The 22,257-nt window shown below is 41.9% G+C and overlaps 1 protein-coding gene across 4 annotated transcripts in view; it reads left to right on the forward strand.

Annotated features, from left to right (window-relative positions):
• Positions 1-2,786: 2,786 nt before the first annotated feature.
• The window catches only part of BMAL1 (basic helix-loop-helix ARNT like 1), a 56,007-nt gene continuing 36,536 nt past the window's right edge, over positions 2,787-22,257 (forward strand). For 2 of the 4 annotated variants that reach the window (XM_082059585.1, XM_082059588.1), the window contains exon 1: positions 2,905-3,042. The gene's annotated coding sequence lies outside the window, so the exon portion shown is untranslated. Of the gene's footprint in view, positions 2,885-2,904; positions 3,043-22,257 lie in introns of those variants that run through there. The other 2 variants (XM_082059586.1, XM_082059587.1) reach the window with 2 other exon arrangements.

Raw genomic sequence — 22,257 nt, forward strand, 5'->3', positions numbered from 1 at the left:
ACTCTTCTTGACATGAAGTCAAAACCCTAGGATCAGGAAAGCAGTTACTGTAGCATTCAGATGTGAATACAGTAAAGAAAATCAACCATTTGGAACACAGGCTAGTTGTTCCAATATTCTATTAATAAAACACAATTTTCAATAGAATCCCCACGTAGCGCACTCTCTTCCTGCTCTTAAATCATAATTTTAAGCCACAAAGGAGTCTAAATTCTGTTGTTTAAACATGCTGTAACCATTAACATATGAACATAGCTAAGGAGGCAACTAAATTTCTGCTTAAGACCTAATTTACTACCTTAATTTAAAAAAACATAAAATCTGAAAATTAATCAGGTCAGAGTTGATCAAATGAGGAAATGCTTTCACTATTGTATCAGACATGCCTGTGCACAGTGCCCTGAGCAGAGCACACAACCTGAGCCACTTTCTCTACCAGGTTCCACAATTTGGGATCTGATCTCAGTTTCAAGTACTGTCCTTCAAGGAGAAAGTATCTTACCTCTGCTCAAGCCTGACCTCTTCTATTTGCTTTCTGTGTTTAGAAATGCATGGTAGAAGGGTGATACAAACTCTTGTCTGGCAACAATAGCTGAACTGAGGTCTTGTTAAACTTCAAACTGTAATTTCTTAGCTCTGCAGTGATAAATTTCGCATTCTGCAAATTTTAAGATATAATAGTTGCCTGTAAGATGCCTACTGGCCTACAAAGAGACTTTCCCTGCATTGAAATTAAAATCTATTTTAATGAAAGTAACAGAATAGGATTGATATGTATCATCATATGCTGAAAATCAGAATTTGATTAACCAGATGCTGTTATTTTCTTTAATATCTCATGAATAGAAACTACAGTATAAAAACAATTCAAAACAATCATTTACTGGGAAATATGACATATGGCCCTCTAAGCTGCTTTCCTACGGAAATAGCTAAAGATCGTTACTCCTGGCATCATTTCCTACAACATTCTCTGGGCTCATTAAACAGACAGTATGTGATTGAGTCCATAAGGAAGATTATTTCTACAGGTGGGTAGAAACAATGATGAAAACTACAAAGACTTGTGAGAAAGAAGTAGTCAAGGAGACTTCTCCACCTCCATAACTTCTGTGCACTAAACCATAGCCACACCACTAAAACAGTTGCTGAAAAAAAAACCCAAAAACGTTTTCCCTTTTTTCTTCATGGTATACATTTCCATCTCACTAATATGCAGTATTTCATTTAACCTGTTCTGCTGGAGGGTTTTTCCTTGAGTAGGAATATCCTGATGTGAACAGGAATCTTGCTTCCAGCAGGGGCCACCTGTTGCCTGTGTTTAGTCCCAGTTCAGTCAGGTGGAAACCAAACCTTAATGCTGTCATGGGATAAGCTCACGTTCTGTGATAGTGGATTGGAATAACCACAACCACACTGTGATGTGATAATGCTGCAATCCAAGCTTCTCCAGTGATATTATACTAGTAAATGTAAACCAAACATTTGTGATGTGGCATCACAGGACAGGAAATGTTAAGACAATTATAATGTGGCAATAATGATCTGATGTGGCAATAATACAATCACGTTTAGCAAATATTTGCATTTGAAAGCAGCTATGCTGTGATTATGTTCTTGCAACACATCCCCTCTACGTGCTAGCGCTGTTGCGTGGATTGTCTAAATTTAGACCATAACAGGGTGCAGTAGGTGACTTCACTATGTCCCATCACTGGTCTTTTTCACATGCTGAATAAAATACCACCATCAGCATCACCTGATTACAGTGGGAAACGATGAAACATTCATGGAAGCGGAACTGATGGCAGCATCACACATGTGCTGCTGAGACGTCCTGATGGGTTCTGTGAGGCTGTTGTGCGAGGACTCACAAAAGTGTGCGATGCAACATCAGCTTACTGATGTGATACCGTGTAGAAGCACACATTTGCGTTGGTGGGGACCTTCAAAGGCTAGCTAGCCCAACCTCCCCCTGCCATGAGCAGGGACATCTTCACCCAGATCAGGTTGCTCAGAGCCCCGTCCAGCCTGGCCTGGAATGTTTCTAGGGATGGGGCACCTCTTTGGGCAAGCCTCACTGTAAAATATTTCTTCCTCATATCTAGCCTGAATTTCCCTTTTAGTTTAGAATCATTACCCCTTGTGCTGTCAAACCATCAATCCATGGATCCAGCTGAAGTGGCGGTGAGGTAAAAGCCACACACCATCACTAGGTGATGATGGCAGGAAGAGCGAGGGAAGGAGTCCGTGTCAGCTGGTGCCCAATGCCAGCAGGACATGACCAGGTGACGGGACCTCCCCCCCGGCTAGGAACAGCCCCTGGTCCCCAGTCCGAGCACCGGGGCCCGCGGGCCTGCGGCCCCAAACCGGGCCGGGCGCTGGCCCCGAAGCTTTGCCGCCCAGGGGAGGCGAGGCCTAGGCCCGGGCAGCAGCCTGCCGCCCAGGGCAGTGCCGTCACGGCCCAGGCCGATGTCACACGAGTGACGCAGAACCACAGGCGAGCCCCAGCAGCGGCACCGAGGCTGGGACAGAGCCGGAGAGAGCTCCGGGGGGAAGCTGCGGCCGCCGCGGGAAACCACCACCCGCCCAACTCCATCCCCACCACATCCGGGTCCCCGGCGGCGGCTAACGGCCCCGCCGCCGCGATCCCCTCCGCCAATCAGCTCCGCCCCTGGCCGGGGGGCGGGATCAAAACTCCCAGCCGCCTTTTCGATTGGCTCTTACTCTAGGAGAGCCCGGGGATTAGCTGCCGTTCAGGAGGGCGGGCGTTGCCCGCTTGCTGGCCGGCCATTGGGCAAAACCGCCGGGGAGCCGCTCGCCCGTTGGCGGGCGAGCGCGTCCGGTCCGGGGCCGGAGGAGGGTGCCATTGGCTGGAAAGTAGGTTAGTGGTGCGCCGTTGGGTGGCAAGCCAGGCGGAAAGTAGGTCAGGGACGGGGGCTCCTGCGCCGGGCGCCGCTCCGGGCGTGCAGCGCGTTGCCGAGGGACGGCGACCCCCTCCCCCCGGGGCGCGGCGCGGAGAGGGGGCGCGCGGAGCTCGCGGTGAGCCGTTAACGGGCGGGGGGCGAGCGCTGGGGGGGCGCTAACGGGCGGTGGGCTGCGGGGGGAGGGCGGCCCCCGGCCCGGCTCGGGAGACGGCGCCCCCCGGAGGGTGGGGGGAGGCCGGTGAGTGGCCCCCTCGGGCCGCCAGCTCGCCGGAGCTGCCTCGTCCGGCAGGCCGTGCCCCGGAGGGGTGGGGGGCTGCGGCTTCTCCTGTGGGAGGGGGCTGGACAGGGAGCGGGGGGACCCGCGGCGGCAGAGCCGGGCTGTGTCCCTTGGAGCCAGGGCCGGGGCGGGGGGCGCGAACGGAGCGGCCCCGCTACCGGCTGTGTCGGTGTGACAGGAGCCGGAGGTGACAGGGCGGCCGCTTGCAGCCGGGCCCGCTGCCGGCGCGGCGGCTCGTCCGGACCCCGAGGGCAGAGCTGGGGCCGGCGGTCCCGCTGTCCGTGGAGCCCCGGCTCGGCGGAGCGGGAGGAAAGGGGCAAACCGGGGGGTCTGGGAGCTCGGGGGAGGCGGTGCCGGGCTGGTTCCTCCTGCCGGGGTTGGGTTGGCCTCCGCAGGGCTCTGGAGGCTGAGGTGAGTCCCTGAGCAGAGATGCTGGTGCCCCTTCCTCCGCACCAGGAATGGGTCCCTTCGACCTCCCTCCCTCCCTCCCGCACTGACCCCTTGGGTCTTTTTCTGTAAATCAGGTACCTTGTGATAAAGTCGCTTTAGGTGAGGCCCGAGCGGTGTGTTAAACCCCCAAATGATGGTGGTAGTTGGAAATTTCTATGGGTTGTGACTCTGTTGTGTGAGGCCAGTCCTATCTGTAGACAGCCAGAGCCACCATCCAGTCCCACAGCTGGGGGGTTCTTCACTTCCCAATCGTGCACCTCAGTGACCTGGATGCTTCATGGTGAACCCCGGGTTTCTGAGGCTGTCCTCTGTCCTCCTGTCCTTCCTGCTCCTGTGGCTGCTCAGGCTGTTTTTGACAGCTGTATGTGCATCTCTGCTGTCAACAGGAGAATGAACATTTCAATAGTGAATGTAGAATACGGGGAGCATTAAGGTGGCTTCCCAAGATCAGGATTTTGTGCTTGGGAAGGCAGGGAAATCAGTTTGCATTTTTAATTGCTGAGGTTTCTGTTACTCCAGTGCCTCTATTGTAACAGTTTTGGAAAGATTTTAGTGCTTGAAAACAACGGTGAAGAAACAAGTGGGTGTGTTTTCTTGCTTTTGAAGCAAAAATGCTTCCAGCAATTTTTAAGTATTTTCTTACTATCTGAGGTAGAGAGGGTCAACTGCAGAAAGAGGTCATAGCTTTAAACAGTTTTGAGTCTTATCTCTTTACAAACTTCATTCAGCCTTTAAGTAGAATCTTCTTCAAAATGCTGGTTCTTGAACATTCAAAATGAAACCACATTTTCTTTTTTTTTAATAGGTTAGTATTAAAGTGCCTGTCCTGCCTGTTTAGTATATCTTTTATCAAAAAGAGTTTAAACGGGAGCAACTGGTAATACACAGGCTGTAGCTAAGTTTGGAAGGGAGAAAAGAAAGGTTGTTTGTGTTAATTAACTATTAATACTGGCTAACTGTCTCTGTACATGGTCTTGCAGAAGGCTGAGGTTAAACTCTGCCCTCAAAAGAATGTATGTTTTGTATGCTCTAGGAATATGCAAATGTTAATAGCTATTTGAAGTGTCGGAAGCTGTAGCCCTCTCATCTGAATATTCTAAACCACAGCTGCCTATTAAGGGGAAAGTCTTTACTACTTGTGAGTTTTGTGGGTTTTTATTTCTCATGACCATTCATGTTTTTTTATGCCTACTTGTAGAAATGCAGTGTGTAAAATAACCCAATAATATATTGTGGTTATAGATTAATATGCTGTTTTATGCCCTGTTCTCTTCCACACTGCGCTTTTCCATTTTCTATCTGCATGACAGTTGTGGTATATGGTCCTTTGTAGACTCAAAGTCTGTGAAAGTACATTAGGATGCTGCCCAGACAAGAAAAAATACTGCAGAGAACCTGAGGATAGCTGTGTTGTTTTGTTCTTCTCTACAAGGCCCTTTTTGGGCTGTAGCTGGGATTCCACAAAGCCAGAACTGAAGTTGGGGCCTGACCAAGACACTGTCACAACCTGCTGCCATGAGACCTGCTGTATCCGGGGACCATTGCTAAGAATGGATCAGGAAGGTGATGTTTTTAGGGGCAGTTTATTGGAGATCTTTTTTTTTTGTCTTCAAATACCTGCTCTCAAAGATTCTTTTGAGAAACCAGGAGTAGGAATGAGCGAACATTCATGGTATTTACTTGGCAGAGCTTAAGGTTACACGCAGTTCCTTAACACCGTGCAAGACTATGATGGCAAAGCTGAGACTTCATGTGATAGCTGCAGTCTGAGCGCTGCAGATGAGTAAGACCATTTTTCAAACTGAATTGATATCAAGAATGCTGGAAGTACCAAGAGACATGTAGGTTAATTGGTTTAGATGAACACAGAAGTGCTGTGTTTTCATGCTCACATTCAGTATTTTAAACTGTTGTCAGCAAAGAACCAATTGTCCGTGTGGTTAAATTTTGACAGGAGGTGCAGGAAAACCTGGAGGAATACATTGTTGTTAAGTAAAGCAAAGTGAATTTGGGGCATCCCTCAGTGGCCTTCTTTTTTAGTTTTGTAACTTGTATGCTTTTCATTTTTAACCTTTATCATCAGATTTGTCCATAGTTCTGCTTTTGAAAGAGGGACAAAAAGTAGTAAAACCCAGCTAGCTGTATCCTCAAGTATTAGAAAATTTAAAGTTCTCAGAAGCTAGTTGTCATCAGTAAAAGATGTGTAAAGGCATATAATATGCAAATGACTGCAAAGAGAAGTCCAAAATAAATACATATTTTAAGCTTGCGTAGCTTTCTTATTTTCAGTAAGTTTACAGAATGCAAAGAATTCTTCCTATTTCTTTGTTTAATGCATTAAACATGGTTTGAAATTCTATTTTTGGATGTTGTCATACTTGGAAAACTTGAGACTACAATAATTGCTTTTGTTACACGTAGTAACTGAGATGATACTGACTGGCACTCAGCATCAACTCTTGCACTTAGTTGCTGAAAGCTCTGCTTGATCAGCCTACAGAAATTAAAGTCTGTGTTTTGGAGGTGCTTGAAGATGCAAATAAGGTGTTTTGTGGAACTGTCAAAAGTGGTGAAAGAACTAGGAATCTGGGGCTTTGTCTTTTTAAAAAGCAGAGGTGTAGCCTGCGCATTGTGTGTGTGTGTATGTATGTTGTAGTCTGGCATTGCAGTAGTAACTATGTTCCAGGTTTAGTTAGATCAAATGCAGACTGGTGACTTGCATATTCCTGTGGTGTTATGTAGGTGAAACTCAAGACGTTGAAACAAAACACAAAATGATGCACTTACAAAATGGGAATGCTTTTCTTTTTAAGAGTTGGTATATTGAGTTACTTAGTCTATTTAAGTTTTGTTTGCACCTTTTTTAGGGTGGGGGCGGGGAAAGGAAGAGATCCCAGTTGTAGTTATCAAATTGCGTGTGTGTGTGGAGGAGGAAGAGATCCCAGTTGTAATTGTCAAATTGTTTTTATCTGTATTTAGTCACTTTTGATATTGTCAGATAACCTGTGGTGTATATTGAGTTGAACTTTACATTGAATAACGTGGATATCAAGGTGAATAGCTCTCTGGCATAAACTGCATATTGCACCTGCCTTTTTTTACCGCAGTTCGTTGGAAAAATGCGGTAAGGCTACTTATCCAAGGCCCAGACTTCATCTCCTTGGAAACCTGATCTTTCACCAGATGTTGAGAAATGTAATTTCTTTTTTAATACATTCTGTAGAACACAGATCAAAACAGCGTCTTCAGACTTCAGTAGTCTGAAGTATTCATTAACTGAAAAAATAGTCTGACATTTCAGTCTTTGTTTGATCGATAGTTTCTGTTGCATTTTATATTGTTTCAGATTTATTTTGGACATTGAAGTTCCCATAGTGGTTGTATAGTTTAATTCAATTGAAGAAATGGCTGATAATGTCTTCACGTTTACAGGACTCTTTGTGTTCCCTGCCCCTTCCTTGCCTGCAAGGATTCCTCTTTCTACTCTATGCTCAGGTTATCTTCTCTCCCTTGCAGCTGCAAAAAGACATTTCTCAGCCCAGGCATACAGAATTTGTAACCTTTTGAGTCTCCTGCCATTTGAGAAGCTGTTATTCAATGTCCCCTCTGATGTCACACTTCTAGGTCAGCTGCTGGTGTCAGAACAACTTGTGACCCTGAGCTGAAGCCGTGCTGTAGTTCAGCAGGTTGGTCTTCTGTAGGAATGGTGCCAATAGACTACTTATAGACCAAGAAGTATCGTTGGCAGAACTTTAGGATGGTAAAATAGCAGCCACGTTTCTCGTGCTCTAAGATGTTGATGTTCTCTACTAACTTTAAGGAAACCCATTCATATGAATAGGAGCAGTTGAGGAAGACAGCTGTAGTTCTCATGTTTGCTTTGACAGTATTTTCCTTGCAATTGCTAGTAGGCTTTATTTTCCACAGGCACCAGGGGACTTAGTGGCGCCTTGTGTGAATGAAGTAGCAAATGTATCACTAAATCCTTCACAGTCCTTCCTTGGCGTGGCTGGGATGGAAATACATCTTCACCCTGGGAAGGATGTTTGGCAATTCCTGAGCAGTGTACATTGGCATCGTGTCTCTCCAATCACTTTAATAGGAAGGCATTTTATAGCAAGTCATATAGGCTTATGCAATTTCAGCCATTTGACTTAATTCCTTTCTGTGTCAGCTAAAAATAAGTTAATGGAATCCCTGTATTTTGAAGATTGGATGTGGTCTTGATACAAGACTACTCGGAAGACTCTGAAGTTAATCTTACCCATTTGGGGTTGATGTAGTTTTTGGAGTGAGAATGAAATAAGACTATTGGAGAACTCAGAAATAATTCTTGATCTGAAGTTCTTTTTGTCTCAGAAACTGCCTTAAAGTGGCTTTGCCTTTTCTAGTTTATCTGAAAAAGAGGACAGAAAGACTTTGGTAGAAATTGCTAAATAATGTTGTACTGCAGAATATTAATGGAGTGAGGTGAGAAGGTAAAGTTACTTCCTAGAAAAAAACAGGAGAAAATAAAACTAATATACTTTTATTTTTACTTTTTTTTTTTTTTAAGAATGTTTTTTCTATCTAAAACTGTTAGTTTTATAGTTTCCTTGAATTGGTTTGGTTGACTTTTTTTTTTCCCTTTAATTGTTATGAATGGATTTCTCTCTGTTATCTATGGATTTTCCTGGAAGCATTACAAAATTTAGGACTTCTATTCCAATTTGAAGCAAAAACTACATATTACAAAGTAGTAAAACTTTTACCCTTTATGTTGTATGTGTGCATTGTGGTTGTGTTGAGAGAGACAGCAAAATGGCTTTGGTTTGTGTTCTACTTTTATTTCTACCCTTCACTCAAGGATCTCTGATAATTGTGTTTTAAATACCTGTGAGATTTGGGCTTTATGCTGCAAGTTGGCTACCAGCATATTAGTTTTCGTCTAACCTTTAAAAATAGTATTTACTTTGCGCACAGACTTGAATGGTCTTGTCATTTTTCAGGGATAAATTCTGGGGCCCAGGACACATCGAAAAAGAAAGAAATCAGAGGTTAGTCTTTGAGGTTTATGTTAGAATGCGTTTTCTGACCTTGTCTTGGCTGTGTTGGGTTTTCCAGTTTGCAGTTCTAGAATTGTTGACTGAGAAAGAGGACACCTATTTATTCCTTTGTTCCCTTTCGCAATATGTTTCGTTGCCAAGCCATTGCATGTAATCTTTGAATTTGTGTTTACAAATTGGCTTGTTATAGATTAAATGAATTCACTGAGTTAAGGAAAAAAGTCAGTGTTAACACTGTGCTGTCAACATACTTAAGAATATTTCTGTGTTGTGCTCAGTATATGGACCGAATTCATAAATCCAGAAACTTACTGAAGTTTGACTTTAGAAGGCTCTGGTATCTATATTTCTTTTTACCTAAATGATCTGATAAAGCCTCAGAACATTAGGCAAAGTTGCTGTCCTAGAGTAACAATATACTGTAGTTTTAATCTATACCCACTTAACTGTGGCTTTAAGTTTTGAAAAGTCTTCATCACCTTAATTTTTAAAATCGAAGTGAAGTTTTGTCATGTTAGATGCTGTAAAAATGTACATGTACACTCTCATTTCAATTAACAGTTCTTACATAGCATTTAATTTCTAGTTATCTTATGTGAAATTACGAAATTTTAACTGCTGTCTGTTACAGCCATTTGTTCTCACAATGACATTTTTAGTGAAAAATCATGTGTGAAGAGAAGTTATGGATTAGCTTGGAAGGTTTTTTACTATAAACAATGTAGTTTCTCTTTATTTTTTTAGAATTTATCCTGTTTCTCTTATTTGAAAATACACTTTTGCTGCAATGACCACACTAGCCACTGAGTATTACAGTTTATTTTAGAAACCTGTCAAGTCAGTTCAGTGATTTCTTAAAGGGACTTGTCACATAAAAACATTACAGTTGCTGGAAGTTCTCTCCAATTGTTAAAGAATAATCTGTTCAAAATGTTGTCAAATGCCTGATATGAAGTTTGGGTCTGAATTCTGGAAGTTCTAAAAGTTTTGGTTTGTTTATTTATTTTAGAAATACAAGGCCAGTAATTGGATTTTTCTGGTTTTAACAGGAAGAGAGAAATAAGAGCAATAAGTTTATGCTAGTTTGGGTTTTTACTGGAATTTTCTGTTTCACCTCTCTTAGAAATTCTAGGGCTTTTATATAATTCCTTTCCCTGCCCCCCTCAACCTGAGATGTATGCAACTTGATCAGCTTCTCTGGCCTGGGAACAGTCTGAAGGAAGATGGGTATTTCCCTAATACAACATTTAAAAATCTAGTTCAGTCTGTTTAAGATGTCCCAGCTGGCAATAATGAGTTCTCAATTACTGTAGCTGGCATTATTTGTCAAATGAAGTAATTCCTGTGCTAATTTATCTGATTTGACCATGAGACTCTTCCATAGCAAATGCCTGCTTTATTTTCTTAGCTGGAGTAGCTCTTTATTCATCTTAATCTAGTGCTGTTGTCATCAAGAATAAGATGATGAGGGGGGAAAAAATAGAGGAAAACATTACAGCAGTTGACTGTTGTAGAACCTGGTGTTCCTATGTTCCCATTCCTGGTAGAGATCATCAACTTACCAGCTCAGAGCAAATTTTAACCATTTTATACAGGTAGTGCCACCATGCGAGTTTTCTGGCTGTCTTTTATATAAATGTTCCTCCCAAGAGCTCTAGTCTGATGAACTTTTGGAGACTTTCCAGGACTGGTGTGGGAAATGCCACTGTTCAGGGCAGTCTCAACAGGGCTGTGCTCAGGTATTTGGACAGGACGAAAAGCAAAAAAAAAAAAACATGACCAAAAAGAATTATCTGATTTTGGTGCCCAGCGGTTTGTCCTGAATCCTTTGCAACATCCATTGAAATTTGGATGTGCTTGGACAGTAGTTTCAATGATTGTTTGGGCTGGATTGCTGTGGACAAAGTAGCCCCATCAACACTCCAGCTCATTCGTGGCCAACCGTTTCCATCCATGTCCCTCCGTGGTGAAATATGTGCTTGGGCAAAGGTACGGGACTGGGGCATCTTCTGTGGCTCAAGTGTAACTTTTTTAAACCCTGGAGGCTGATTTGAGATGACTCAGTTCACTGATAACATACACCTTGTGGCTTCACAAATGTTTGTCCTCTTGTAGGTTAGGAAACAGCACAGATCTTGAAATGAGTAGTCCTGAAGGAGAGCTGTGGTAGGCAATAAATGTGAAGAATGCTGTTTTAAATATGTTATACAGTGACAGCCTTGATGGGGAGGAAGAGGATTTATGGCAGAACATCTCTGGATCAAGCTGCGTTTCATAAATCTCTATTAAAAATTGAAAAAAAAAAAAAATATCGGGTTTTGATATTGATACCCAGAAGCCAGAAAAATAAACAACTGTTTACTTTCATCTCTGAAGCTACACAATGAAGCTTTTCATTATTTTGTGGTGCCGTTTTAAAAATGTTTTTTCATAACAAGTAAGAGTTATTCAGCTAGACCTCTGACTCCATTCCCTTTTACCTTATTGGCCCTTGTGCTTCTGGGCTTCCAAATGAACAAATACAGAAGTGTGTCAGATACGCAAATCTCTCAGGAGTTCATTCACCGCGATCACTTGACTTTACCAGAGCTGGATACTTACACGTCCAAGTTGTTGTCAAACTGATAATTTATCTAAAAATGGCAGAGACCCAGCACTGGCTGCAGTTACACTTGCCAGGAAATCTGGAGGAAATGAAATATAGGAAGGAGACTAAAAGGAAGAAGATTTTCTATTCCACCAAGACAAAACATGGTTTGGACTTCAGTTCACTAATCGTGCACACCTCTGCTCTCTTTTGGGGAGGGGAGCTGTCTGCTTAAAAAACCCCCAAACATCTCTTGAATCACTGTTTAGGAATGATTCTCTGTCTTGGCGTACATCTCATGTCATTGTCAGTTTGTCTACATAGTCTTGTTTTCTGGAAGCAAAACTCTCTAAAACCTACTAAGGTTTCCCTTTAGAGAAATGTTGACACAAACTATTGTTCTTGATGTTCTTATCAAATAGCTGTTCAGAAGAGTTGTCCTTGTTTCAGTGACATGAAAATGTGTTTTCTGTATGGCTATAATGTACACTTTTAAAAAAGATTTACTAAAACTTTTGAACTTGATTTAGAATATAAATGGAAAATAAGGAAATGTTTAAGTCAGCAGAATCCGAGGACCTGTGCCTTCTACTTAAAATGAATTAATGACTTCTTTTTTTTTCTAGAGCATGTGAACACTAGTAAGGACCAAATAATTGCACATCTCAGAAGCAAGAAAAAAAAATCCTGCATGCAACAAAAAAGTGAGGAAAAAGTACATATTGGTATCTCAGTAGAGACCAAATTGGCATTGTAGTGTATTGATGATGATGATCTTCTGTCTCTAGGTGAACTGATCATTATCCAACCTTACAAGACTTTTGAGGTTTCTTTAAATGCTCAAGTTAGTCCAGGAGAGTTCCAGGTGCTTTTTAGGTAGAATTAATGTGCCTTTTAGAAGAAGATTTGCTCAGGCAAGTAGTTAAGCCTCCACAGATTCATTCATGGTGTGCTGTAAAACTTGTGTAATCTACTTCCTTTGGCACAGCTTTCAGATGCATACTTCTTATTTTTTAAACCAGATATTTTCTGAGTCATCTGACTTGTCTTCTGGTTTTAGGATATTTCTGTGGATTGCTAGTTCCCTGGAGCCCTAAACGTACTGGCATGATGGTGTCCCCTGACAAACCTGGGAAAATACTGGTGTCTCTTTCCTGTCAATGAAACCTATTTTTCCATTTTTCTGCTGATTTTTTTTTTTTTTTTTTTTTTGGTGACTCTGGAAAACCTGGGAACTGGTCTCTGACTTTATTTACACATACATTTCCCCCTGAAACTTAACCTGTATGTGGCTTTTTGTTATCCTTTTGTCTCAGTTATGTGAGTGCTTGGTTTGTTTTGGAATGATGCTGTGTTGGCAACCAGGTCAAAGAAAAATATTGGTACAAGTTCTCAGCTTTGGAGAAGCTGCTGGCAAGTGGATTTCAGGAAGCAGAAAAAGCAACTTCCCTGGCCTTCCAACACAGGGAAGAACCTTGATGGGCCAGAGGATTTCTACTTAAAGAAGAAACATTAGGGATAAACACAGTTAACTTTATTTTCCCTTTCTAGCGAATTTAATTGCATGTTGTAGTGAACTACCATATTTTCCACCTTCAAACACAGCATATCCTCTTTAACTCCTCCCTATGATGTAATTTGGCTGTCTTTATTTGGCAAGAGCATTCAAGTTGCTCTTCAATCATTCTTTATGGTGTAGTTCTGTATTTTCCACGCATCCTTCCAAAAGCGTACTCATCGGAATCGTTCCCACATGTGAGCTTGTCATTGTCTTCCACTCCGCAAAGGAGTGGTCAGTTCCTGCTGCCTCCCTGTATTGTTGTGTTCTGCTTATCTTCAGAGTTCTCACATTCCTACTTTTCAATCTGTAAACATCAGTCATCTCAGTACAATTATATTTTGAAGGTTGTATGTGCCATTCTAGTACAGAACAATGTTTCTTAAACCTAATTTACCTGGATATTGAATAGCATTCATACAGGTTCTTTCTTGACTGTGCTCCTGTGTATTGGAGATAGACTTGTTTTAACTTGGGTGTTGATATTAATAAAAGAACCTTCTATAAAAGGAGTAAATTTATTCAAAGTGGCAAGTCACAAACAAAATACCACTTTTCAGACTGTTTCTTGAATACTTCTATTACACTGGAGGCTGTGTAGGCTTATTCCTACTATAATAACCCTATAGAAGTTAACCTGTGTGTTTGAATGTTCAGGTCTGTGTTTGCTAGGTGAGTTATATGTACACTGTTGAGCTCATCAACTCTTTCATTTCCTTTGTACAATGCTAGTACTTGTTTGAATCCCTGAATCATCTTACTGTGAACCACTCAGACTTGTAGCTTTAAAAAAGTGCCATTTTTGGCAGGATTAGCTTTAATCTACAGGATGTTTCAGCAAGGTGGACCTGATTTGAAATCGCTATATCTCTGCAATTGGGTCCATTTTTTTGAAACACCCTGTATTTTGGATCTTTGAACTGGGGGTTCACTGTGGGTTTAGATAAGTGCCAGTGCTATATGGGAGCACACAGATGAAGCTAGGAGGTTAACAGTTCTTGCAGTCATGCTTAGTTACAAAGGGTTAAATGTTTAGATTTGCAGCTTCTCATCTAACTAAAAAAAGTGTAAGGATTCTGTCCTGTGAATCTCCCAAAGAGAGGTCTGTGCTGCATAGTAAAAATCCACACAGCCCCATATTAAATCAACTAGCTCACTGATTCATGCGTTTGCTGTTTGTGATCTAAGCAAGGCTTAGTCAGTAGCATTGTTTCTGGCAGTTTCCACCTGGATTTGTCCTTGATGTTACACTAGTCTAGATCTAGATCTGTATTGATTATAGGATGGAGAAGAGACTCTAACTGGTGAGAGAGCCAAGTGGTACAGGTTGATCTGTTTCGTTATCACTCCCAACAGCCTATGTGGTTTGGTAACATCTTACTTAAGAAATATATATGCCATTTCTAACTAGCTGCCAACAGTCACGTATCTGTATATCACACTGTCTTGGTTCTGGCTGGGATAGACTTAATTTTCTTCCTAGTAGCTGGTAAAGTACTGTGGTTTGGATTTCATATGGGCATTATGTTGGTAACACACTGATGTTTTATTCTAGTTGGTGCTAAGTTGTGCTTATACTAAGTCAAGGACTTTTCAGGTTCCCATGCTCTGCCAGAGAGGAAGTGCACAAGAGGCTGGGAGGGGACACAGCCAGGGCAGCTGACCCCGACTGGCCAGAGGGATATTCCATACCGTGTGGTGTCTTACTCCGTATATAAACTGGTGGCATTGCTGTTCAGGAGTGGGATGGGCATCGGTCAGTGGGGTGATGAGCAGTTGCATTGGGAATCACTTGTTTTGTACATTCTTTTATCATTATTGTTATTTTTGCTTTCCCTGTTTATCCTATTAAACTCTCTTTATCTCAACCCATGAGTTTTACCATTTTTTTTCAGATTCTCTCCCCATCTCACTGGGAGTGAATGAGCGAATCACAGAACGGCTGTGTGTTGTTTAGTTGCCTGCCAGGTTACACCACAACAGTGCTTTATGGCACCTAACGTGGGGCTCAAAGGATTGAGATAACAACAGATCTGACCAGAGCATGATATGTTTGTTATAAGTATGCATTACATTAGTTTAATAGTCGCTGGTCACAATGTTGTTTTATTTGTTCTCATGGTAGTGTTATATAAATCCTTACTTGCAGCAGATATTCCCTGCAGTGGTGTTTATCACCTCTGGGAGCTGGGTTGCTGAACAGTCTAATATTGGTTTATGATATGGTAACATTACTGGTTACAGCAATGGAAGCAGAACAACTGGCAGCACAGAGGCAAACCCATCTGGGCTGCCACATTCTGGCAAGATACTGCTGCCTGGGTAAAGAACCTGATTGTAAGAGTACATCATGTACCCAAGAGTCTGGCCGCTGAAGAACATGAAAACAACCAGCAGAAGGGTCAGGCTGCTGAGATTCAAGTGGCCCAGGTGGATCTGGACTGACAGGTGAATTATTTATAGCTTAGTGGGTCCATGATACCTCAGGCCATCAAGGAGGAGATGCAACATATAGATGAGGTTTGTGATGGAGGAGTGGACTTGATCATGAACACTATTGCACAGGTTATCTGTGAATGTGAAACATGCTGCAATCAAGCAAGCCAAGTGGTTAAAGCCTCTGTGGTATGGAGGATGAGAGCTGAAATACAAATATGGGGAGGCCTGGCAGACAGATTCTGTCACACTCCAACAAACCAGCCAAGGAAAGCAATATGTGCTTATAGTGCTCGAAGCAAACACTGGATGGCTGGAAACATATCCCATTCCCTGTGCCACTGCCTGGAACGCTACCCTGGGCCTAGAGAAGCAAAGTCCTTTGATGACATGGCACCCCAGAAGGAATTGGGTCAGACAACGGGACTCATTTCTGAAACAACTTCATAGATACCAGGGTCAAAGAGCGTGACATTGAGTGGGTATATCACATCTCCTCTCATCCACCAGCCTCTGGGAAAACTGAATGGTAAAATGGACTGTTAAAAACTGCCTAGAAAGTAATGGGTGGTGGGACATTCAAACATCAGGATACACATTTAGCAAAGGCCACCTGGTTAGCTAACTGCAGGGGATCTGGCCCTGCCCAATCATAACTTCTACATATGGTACAAAAGGATAAAGTCCCTGTAGTCCATATAAAAAATTATACTGGGGAAGACAGTCTGGGTTATTCCTGTTTCGGGCAAAGGCAACCCATCCATGGGATTGCTTTTACTCAAGGACCTGGGTGTACTTGGTGGGTGATGCGGAAGGATGGAGAGGTCCATTGTGGACCTCAAGAGGATTTGCTTTTGTGTGTGAATAGCCAATGATTTGAATTGCATGATGGTAATTGCTACATAATACTGTATGTCATTGCTGCTTGTTTTTTATATGCTGTATCAATGGTATTAGAGTAAGAGTGACCCAGATTAATAAAAGATGAATTTTGATGAAAATGAACCAAAGTACAGCAATCATAGATCTGGACAAACACAGTAGTAATGGAACCAGAATTGGCTTCAGTGTGTAACAACCCAACACCACACAGTTTCTCCTGCTCTGAAGGGCTATTGTGACAGATGGGGCCCAAAGTCATGGACTAAATGAACTCAATGGCCATTTTAAAGGGATGGCCCATAGACTAAGGGAATTATATCTGTGTCAATATATCAAAAGACAGGAAAAGTGGTGGTGATTAATTGGGATGTATTGGAAAGTGTGAGATCTGGGCATGATGTAGATGGTCTAGAATAAGGGAAAAGAACTGTTGTTGTTTAACCTGGCAGGCAGCTAGACACCACACAGTCATTTGTTCACCATCACCCAGTGGGACGGGGGAGAGGAGGAAAAATCAATGAAGTAAAACTCGTGGGTTAAGATAAAGGCAGTTTAATAGGACAGAAGGAGAAAGTGATAATAGTAACAATGATAAAAGAATATACAGAACAAGTGATGCACAATGCAATTGCTCGCCATCCACTGACCAATGCCCAGCCTGTCCCTGAGAAGTGATTCCCCCAGTTTACATACTGAACATGTCATATGGTATGGAATACCCCTTTGGCCAGTTGGGGTCAGCTGCCCTGGCTGACCCAGCTTCTTGTGCACCTCCTCTCTGGCAGAGCATGGGAACCTGAAAAGTCCTTGACTTAGTATAAGCACAACTTAGCACCAACTATAATAAAACATCAGTGTGTTACCAACATAATTCCCATATGAAATCCAAACCACAGTACTTTACCAGCTACTAGGAAGAAAATTAACTCTGTCCCAGCTGGAATCAGGATCCACACTTAAAATACAAGTGTGTGAAGTGACAGGGGATAGGATGTTGATACTGATTGTTGGTTCCCAATGCATTGTTACAGAGAAATGTACAAATGGTTATTTTTTGCTTGGTAATCAAGGATATCAAGCTGGATTGAAAGGTAGCTTGATCTATGAATGATGTTAATTACATCATAACTTTAATCCTTTCATGGACTTCATGAAGTGTTTATAGAAAACTGAACAGTTCAGGGAATGAACTGTGCTTTGCAAACACAGCCTAACAATGGGACATCAAACAAATGCAAGTAAACTTAGTGAAAGGAGGGAAAAACAATTCACTGAATAAATCCTTCATTTTATGACCTGATGAGGTTACTTGATAGGAGAAAATGAAATGAGGTTTAGTAGCAGATAGGTGTCCTGTTCGAATTCAGACTAGAAACGTTGGAAGTTTGTAACAAGAGGAACTAAGCTTTGAAACAGAAAAGATAGGAGGAGGGTAATAGGGTTTTGCAATGTGTCAGTTCATCCACAATATCTTTCTGAAATAAACTGTGTCCTGAATTACAGCATATCAGTGTGTTGTATAACATAGTAGATGAAGTTGCCTCCTAGTGCAGAGGAGTTTAAGATACATGATCGTACAAGGGAACAAATCTGAATGAGTCTGGTATCAATATTAAAATCAAACTTAGGTACTTATCTCTGTGCTGCTATGTGTTTAACTAGAAGGAAGCTGAAGGACACACAGCTTTAACCAGGCTGTGAAGGAGGGACAGAGACTTGTAGCAGAGAGGAGGGAACCATCTATAGACTCTTGCAACCTTTCTTCAAAACATCTTAAAAGTTGAATGGTTAAAGTACTGCTGGGGATTCTCATATTGTTATTCTGTAAGGCATAGGTAAAGTCTAATACCTAAAAGTTTTGTTCAGGAATACTAAAAAGCAAAGCAATCCTTTGCCTTTGGTCTGTAATCTTACTAATTAAAGGGAACAAAATATAACACTTCTCTATTTTGAAATTAAAATATCAAGTTTTGATACCAGTTACTTGTATAAGAACAAAATTTCAAACACTGATACCCGATGGAGGCAAAACAAGGAAAGAAACCTAAGGAGCTGATACTCATATTCAGGAAAACCAAGATGTAGTGATTTAACATGAAGATAATGAAAGCGCATTTATATTTGTCAGTTAAGTTACTCAAGGTAAATATTTTCTGTTGAGTCAGTTACTTCAGAATTTATTGAACATAAACTTAAGTTTGTATCTCTAGGGACAAAGAATAAATTAAACACATATGGGAGAGGAGACAGGACCCTTGAAGAGAACTGAAGGACTTTAGCAGGTATCCTTGAAAAACCCTTCAGTTTGAGCGCCGGGTGGGTAACTGAAGCAAAAACACGTATGAAAAGGGTATGTATTTCTCTAGTAAAGTCAGGGCAAAATAGCGTATGAGACTCTAGATCATGTTCTGAAGTGAACATTGCAGAAAAACAGGACTCTGAAAAAAAGCTGGAAATATATATAGTGATTAGTATGTGATCCCCTGCAATATGTGATTCTTTTCTATTCTCTTCCAAGCATGTTTGGTTGGGATTTTCCCGATGTGTTATCAGTATCTGTTTTCATACTTTGCTGGCTACTTTGGCTTATTTAAAAGAGACTGTGAGCTCTATTTGATTATTTGAAATTTAATTGTATACTGTAGGCAAGAGTTAGGTGGGTGCAGGGCTGTGTGTGTTAGCTGAAGTGTTTCACAGGGGGAGGCACGGGACTGCGGCTCTGCGTGTTTGGTTTGGGTGGTTTGTGCCTACTGACTTTTACATGGTTCCCTGCTCACTGCTGTTGTTTCTGGGCACGGCATAGGAATTTAGTTGTCTAAACCGGGTTTGAAATTAAGAAAGCAGATACCTAACATCTAAATCTTGGTTTCTATATTTTTTCTGATAAGCGAAGCTTTTACATTTGCCTTGCTAAAAGTGTAATGTGCACTAAAGTTAAATCTTCCCGCTGGTGTTCAGTGATGTTATGGTGATAACTGTAGGTTAGTTGAGTTAAACCAGAGGTAACCTAGAAGGTTTTTTTTGAGATAATATTATTTTCCTGATACTTCAAGAAGGTAAGAGTGACAGTGGTTTGCCATACCGAAACCCCAGTTCTGGTAGAGTCCTGCCTCGAGTGGTGCCTGGCAAAGAGCTGGATTGGAGCCAGCCTGGGTCCTCTCATATTGGCTCTTTAGGAAGTTTCTTTTCACTAAGTTTCCTGATGGAGAGACTCAGGCATGGATTACAGAAATTATTTTTAAATAAATCATTTATTTGCAAGGTACAGCGTAAAGCAGTTCCCGCGGGGTGCCTCCTGAAGAGGTATCTCAAGTAAAGATAACTTGATGCAGTTATACCCTGACTATCTGAGCTTTCCGCCCCTTGCGTGTCAGTTTGGGGCAACTGTAAAATTAGAGTCTGGGTTCTCTCCATTTTTTATTGGACCTCTTAATTTTTTGTCAGCCGGGCTGTTGATTGTCTCTGCAGGTAGTTGTTTGTCTCTCACTGTCCAGCCCAAATGTCAATCAAGGTGCTGTCCATCAGTTGCTATGTTGCACCTGCAGCTGGGATGTTGGAGAAAGTCCCTGGCAATAGCCAGAATGTTCTTCAGTTTGTCTTCTGTTAGATGCTGTTCTGTTCCTCTACTTATCTCCAGGGACACAGCTCCCTTTATCTAGTAGCTTGAAGCATTCTGAGGCCTTTTTTGCTTGGTGAAGCAGAAAGTTCAGAAGTTCACAGCTTGCAGTCTAAGCAAACTTACTTCTTATGCTGAGTGAATTCTATATAACTAGTTCCTAAACAAGTTCTAAAAGACGCAGTATACAAAATAATTCAATAAGCCAAGGCAGCCCATTCCCTAACACCAGCCCACAGTTATTTTCAGCTCGGGGACTTTGCAAGCCATACGTTGTGGTAACCCTCTGCAGAATTCCTTCCCATGAACTGGTCCTACCTTTCTTTGGAAAACACATGAAATTCCAGCCTTCCTGTTATTTGGCCAAGAGCTTCCGTTGCCTGCCACCTCATGTGTGAAGAACTGTGGTGTTTTCAGTCTTTCAAGCAAGCTTTATGTGATGTCCCCATGATATTTGATGATTTTGTAATACTAGCTTACTTGATTGTTCCTTCTACAGAAGTCACTGCCTGCCTTGTTCTACTGAGTAAAACTGGAAAGTCTTCTATTTTCTAATAAATTAAATTGCTGTGGACTTGTTGGGTGATATCCAAGTCATCCTCCGTACTGTTCAGGAGCTGTAAATAATTATGAGCATTTGTAAGTGGTAACTAAGGGACTGCATTATTAATATTTGGCAAAAGCCTGCTACTTGCGGAAATAAGATCATCTAAACCTACTTAAACTTTTTGTGGAGGAATGTGAAATGTCTGTTGATCCTTCCTGGCTCCTTTGGGATCGGGCTGCGTAGGTCGTGGAATGTTCTCTTTTGGAATAAAACAATGGGTTGGAAGAACTTCTGCTTGCAACTGTTAGTCAGATGTCCCTTTGCTCTGTGTTGTATCCCCTCTTCATTTGGAGAGAAAGGGGATTGTTGCATGGGTGGATCTTTGATCCAAGCAAAAGCAATCATTAAAAAAAAAAAATACTAAAAACGCAGCCTTTGGTTTTTCCAAGAGTCCTTTTGTGGTGTATGTGGCTGTGTTTTGGGTTGGGTTTTTTTTTTTCTGTGCAAGTTTTCTTTCTGTTTTGCCCGTGTTTTGTGTTGGCAGGATGTTTTTTTGTTATTTGATTGTTTTTCCCCCGTGGATGACACACTGTTCTTCACCACTTGCTGTATTTTCTTTCTTTGATAACAGTCATATGATGTCTGCATAGTATAAGGACCCTATTAAGTGTATTGCTGGTGTTCCCTGATCATTACTCTGCCTTTATTAAGGGTTGTCTTGATTTGGTGATGAGAGTCTGTTGTAAATACTGCAGCAATTTTAAAACACTTTTTCAGTTTCAGTTGGAATGTAAAAGTACACATTCAAAGTTGACTGTTGATTTAAATTAGAAATCGTATATTTAAAACCTTTGTGGAAAAATGCAGGTCTGAGGCTTGCATCCAGATGTATTTCTGGCAGCTGAATGTCAAAGGCTTGGAAATTCAGTGGTTCAACATCAGCATTAATCTATAGACACACAAAAGAAAGGAATATGTTTCCTCAGCCATTCCTGTAAAGGGCTTTCCTATTGCCCTAGGACTTTCTCAAAAATATACAGCCTATACTCTCACTGAAGCAATGAATACAGAGTGGGTGGAAATACTCTTCTATTGTGCCCATAAATTCATAACTTGTTATTCACCAAAGAACAAACTCCCGAGCAGAGCAAATGTCACAGTGCAGGTGTGGATCGGTAGAAGGGTTTCAGCACACCTTGCCTTGCTCAAACCATGCGGGGATTTGCATGTTGAAAATGAATCCTGCTGGATTCTGTGAATAATCTGAAAGTGGAGTTATGGGATGTGCCAGGGATATTTTAACCACTCACTGCTGTTGAAGGGGACAGTTCTGCCCCTTCCCCTCATGTCTCACCTCTTGCTTTGTGCTGCTTCTGGGTATCATCTGACCTTTCAGTAAGATGATGGAGCTTTCTAACCCCCAGAAGACTGTGCTTTCTGTCGAGTTATTATTATTCAGCCCGATGAGCAGATTGATTCAACACACTGTACAGGCAAGCTCTGGGGACTGTATAAAGCCTGTGCTGGAGCCCTGGAAGGGAAATGTGGGGGAAGGGTGACAAGGAAGAGAAGAAAAAAGGGAGAAAGAAAAAAGAGAAGCCATCCCTTTGATGGCACTAAGATGTTATATCAGCTGGTCTGCGGAACTTTGCTGTGAGGTGCTTATCCTGAGCTATACACAGATATGACTTTTTCTGAGCCATATAGCTGTTACTGAGGTAATTATCACTCTGGATGTGAATGTTAAAGACAGGAAATATTCTGCATGGTTTCTCCCTAAATTGTCACTTGATTTGCTTCATCCAGTCTTACTGTGAATGCTGTGATTTACAAAGCCTGAGAAGCAAACATTTCCTAGATGCTGGCCTTAGTGAAGAGCACAGTGTAGGGTATTTGGAGATCACTTTGGAGATGTGTCACATTGCACAGAAA

Source organism: Streptopelia decaocto, assembly GCF_964273445.1.
Source record: "Streptopelia decaocto genome assembly, chromosome: 7".
Taxonomy (NCBI): domain Eukaryota; kingdom Metazoa; phylum Chordata; class Aves; order Columbiformes; family Columbidae; genus Streptopelia; species Streptopelia decaocto.